Source organism: Peromyscus eremicus, chromosome 23, assembly GCF_949786415.1.
Source record: "Peromyscus eremicus chromosome 23, PerEre_H2_v1, whole genome shotgun sequence".
Taxonomy (NCBI): domain Eukaryota; kingdom Metazoa; phylum Chordata; class Mammalia; order Rodentia; family Cricetidae; genus Peromyscus; species Peromyscus eremicus.
Window position 1 is genome coordinate 23,484,246 of NC_081438.1, and position 4,015 is coordinate 23,488,260.

General features: G+C 49.0%; 1 long non-coding RNA gene across 1 annotated transcript; it reads right to left on the reverse strand.

Annotated features, from left to right (window-relative positions):
* Window positions 1-847: 847 nt before the first annotated feature.
* Window positions 848-2,810, reverse strand: LOC131897838 (uncharacterized). The gene is made up of 2 exons (XR_009375812.1): window positions 2,633-2,810; window positions 848-1,127 (listed from the first exon to the last, which is right to left on the reverse strand). It is a non-coding gene; the product is annotated as an uncharacterized LOC131897838 (long non-coding RNA).
* Between the last annotated feature and the right edge of the window lie 1,205 nt (window positions 2,811-4,015).

The following is a 4,015-nucleotide window of genomic DNA, read 5'->3' on the forward strand; positions in this document are numbered from 1 at the left end:
CATATTTTTATTAATCTATGTTCTACTACGTGGCTTTTACTTTTATCCCATTTTGTGTGTCCAACTCATTCTGCCTCTCTCTCTGTCACTCTCTCTGTCTCTCTCTGTGTGTCTCTCTGTGTGTCTCTCTCTGTTTCTCTGTCTCTCTCTCTTTCCTTCTCTCTGTTTCTCTCTCACATGCATGTGTATTCATCTCCTACTTCCTCTCTCTCTGCCCAGAAGTCCCACCTATACCTCCTGCCTAGCTATTGGCCGGTTCTGCTCTTTATTAAACCAATCACAGCAATCTATCTTCGCACAGTGTACAAATACCCCACAGCAGTCTGGAGCCACTGAGGCAGGCATGCTGTGGTCTCTGGGTCCCACGGATGGCCTGGAGCTGAAACACAGAGGGAGGCAGCCATTCACTTTGTCTCTCCCTCAGCTTGCTGCTGCCACTCAAGGCAGCTTCCACTGGCTCTCAAAGATCTGGCAGCTGGCTGTCTGGCAACCTGGCTTCTCATTCCAGACCCTACCACATGCACACACAGACACACCGGCATGCTCACCCATGAGCACATATACTCGCAACATGTGCACATTCATTCATACATACAGGAACAGGTACACACTCATCCACAAGCACGTAAACATGCACACTCTTTCATGCACATAAACATGCACCCTGGTTCATGCACATAGATGCTCATTTATGCACACAGGCACACACATATACATGTGAATACAGGCACACTCTTCTGTGCCCAAGCATGTGCTGCTGTGTGACACTAACCCTGAGGAAATGTGAACCAAGGTCTATTAACCTCAGACAGGTCATTGACAGGCCAAAGAAAAACACAAGTCCAACTTGGTGAAACAGTGAGTATTTACTGGGGTTGCTTACAGGTTTGGCGTTACTCACAGGAGCAGCTCAAAGGCCCTTGTATCACTGAAGTCCTACGCCATAGGTGATGACTGGTAAAAGCTAGAAGCCTGCACAGACAGCTCCGCGGGTGTGTGGGCAGCTCAGCTTGTACGACCTCGGGAGAGAGACCTTGTGCATCTGGTCCATTTCAGGGACTTCCTGAGACTTTTTGGTTGTTTGCTTCTTGAGTCTTAAGCCTCCTTTAGCACTTCCTGGCTCTTAACTAAGAACAGAGGAAATTGTTACATAACATACATAAATGAGATACTTCATCATACATGCACTTATACAACATGATCACAAACACATATACACATGGGCATGCACACACACACGCACATATACACTCACCCATGAGCACATATACATGTATACACATGTACTCATAGTCACCCACGTGCACATGTAGATTCACCCATGTGCACATACACCTGCACACCCACATGGACTCTCACCCTTGCATGCACATACAAACACACTTGTCCGTGCATACTCACTGTACATATTTGCACACACACACACACACACACACACACACACACACACGCTGACACATGCATACACCCATACCCACACTTGCCCACACACACACTCATCGCACATATTTGCATGCACACATCTACGTACACATGCACCCCCACACATACAGGATTCTGAGAGACACTGCTTAAAGGTAAATTGACTGATGTGGCAGGGACGGGATGGGAGGAACAGCTGGAAGGAGCCAGGTGGGGAAGGCAGTTGGGAACACGGCAGGAGTCCAGTGAGCTCCTGGGGCAGAGCCCTGAGCCCATGATTAAGCTGGCAGGACTTGACGAAGGCAGACACCCATTGTTCCTGTCACCCATTGTGACCCCCTGGCACAGGACTGAATCCCCAGAATTAATACATTCTTGTTCTGACAGCCACCCACGTGCCGACCACCCCACCAGCCTCTGCCTCCCAGAACTGACAAGTTCCATCATGCTGGAAGTATCAAGGGCCTGCTGCAAAGCCAAGAGTAATTTTGCAGCCTCGCTCCGTGGGTCCTTGATGCTTCCATTCAGAATCCTCCGAAATTAAAAACACAGCATCACTCAGTGTGCACAGCCTGCCTGCCTCATCCCGCTCCTGACAACTGCAATCAGCCTGAGCCACCCAGGAGCCCCAGCGGACAGTAGCTGTCTGTCTGTCAGCCAGTCTCAATGCCCAGAAGGACCCTCCATCTTCTGGGGATTGCTATGCTGTAACAGGCATTGTAGTCCAACAGGGAGAAATGGCTTACAGTCTGTGGGGTACAGGGCTAGCTCAATGCCTCCCTCTTCTTCTTGTTGCTACGAAAAAAAAAAAATGACTCCAAGCAAAGTCATTGCTGTAGTTTGGATGCCTCATTTACAGACTGGATGAGATCGTCCCTCGGAGGCTCATGCTTTCTGCATTTGATGCTGCCGTGATGCTATCCGGGAGGGTGTATGAGGGAGGGTGGCAGGGCTGAGACGGGGAAAGAGGCCATTAAGGAGGCACTTCTGAAGATTAGAACCGAGCCCCTATTTCTGGCCTGGCTTTCCCTGCATACTGGTCCGCTATGATGTGAACAGCCCCTGCCACACGCTCCTGCCCCCTTGATCTGAGCTGCCCTGCTGAACCTTCCCTGCTATGGGGGAACAAAATCCCTTGAAATCATGAGCCCAAATCAGCATTTCCTCCCTTAAATTGTCCCTGTCAGACATGTTTTCACAGCCTCCTCACCCTGGAAGTTCGTATGTTAGGAACTTCGGCCCCAAGTTCATCTGTTACAGGCATTTGGAGGTGGGCTATTTAGAAGAGCCTGAGGTTGAATGTGAAACCTTCCTGACAGGCTCCTGTGTCTAAACACTTGCACCCTATCTGGTGGTGTTGTTTGGTATGGTTATAGAAACTTTAGGAAGTGGAGCATGGATAGAGGAAGTACGTCACCGGGGGCGGGCTTTGGGATTCTATACTCTGAACCTACTTCCTGTTTCCTCATTGCTTCCTGACTACAAGCATTATGCCAGCAGCCAGGCTCATGCTCTTGCTTACCATGCCTTCTCTGCATGAGGTCATGCCTCCCCCCCCCCACACCATGATGGACTCGACCCCTTTAGAATCGTATGCCAAAGTAACCCCTTCCCCACTTCAGTTTGTATTTGTCAGAATGTTTTCCCACAGCAACCAGAAAGTAACTTATACAGGAGGTAATTAGCACTAGTGAAGGCTTTAGGTCACATCTTATGATGGTGTTAATGGATCTTTAAGGAAGCTAGAGCTAGCTCATCGGTTCTGTCCCTGTGTGACACATTGCAGCAGGTTTTCAGATGTGACAAGATCATCCTCACAAGCTGATTCCCAACTTCTGCAAGCTTCTGCCCTTTGTAAATGAACCGACCTGGGTTTCCCTACTGACTGCAGCAATATGGATATGGAAACTGCCTAGTGAAGAGTCGGACAGAGAGAGACCTCATCTCACGTGTGCCGTTCTCTGCCTGTGTGTCCTTCAGACTGTACATCTCCTCTGAACCAGTTTCGTCTGTCATGTGGGGATGGCAGGAAGATGCAATAATAATATGTAGTGCTCACTAGAGAAGACTTCTTCTCTGAGGTGCAGAGAGAATTCTGTTGATAAGGTGACTACCGGGCAAGCATGAGGATCTTCCACAGTTGGGTGTGGTGGTCTGTGCTTGTAATCCCAGTGCTGGGGAGACAGAGACAAGCAGATACCTCCCTGGGGGTTGCTAACACGGCATCCAGAAAGCCCGCTATTTTCTGGTCTCTGCCTTCCACAAGGCTGGAGCTGCATGTACACGGAGCCATTCCCAGCTGCTTACTTGGGTGCTGAATATTCAAATTTAGGTCCTCATTCTTCCTGTTCATGAGCATTACCCATTGCCATGACCTCTCTCCTTGGTTCTCTTTAAACACCCTCACAGCCACACCCAGAAGTGTGTCTTGGTTTCTTGGTGACTCTAAATCAAGTTATGCTGGCAATAAAAATTAACCGTTGGCAACCCTATTTATTCCAGTTGTGTCTGGTAAGAGAAACTGCATTCACACTGTTCTAGACGTGCCCAGGTTGTCACAGCTAGGAACTAATAGAGCCATGAAGGGCATGCT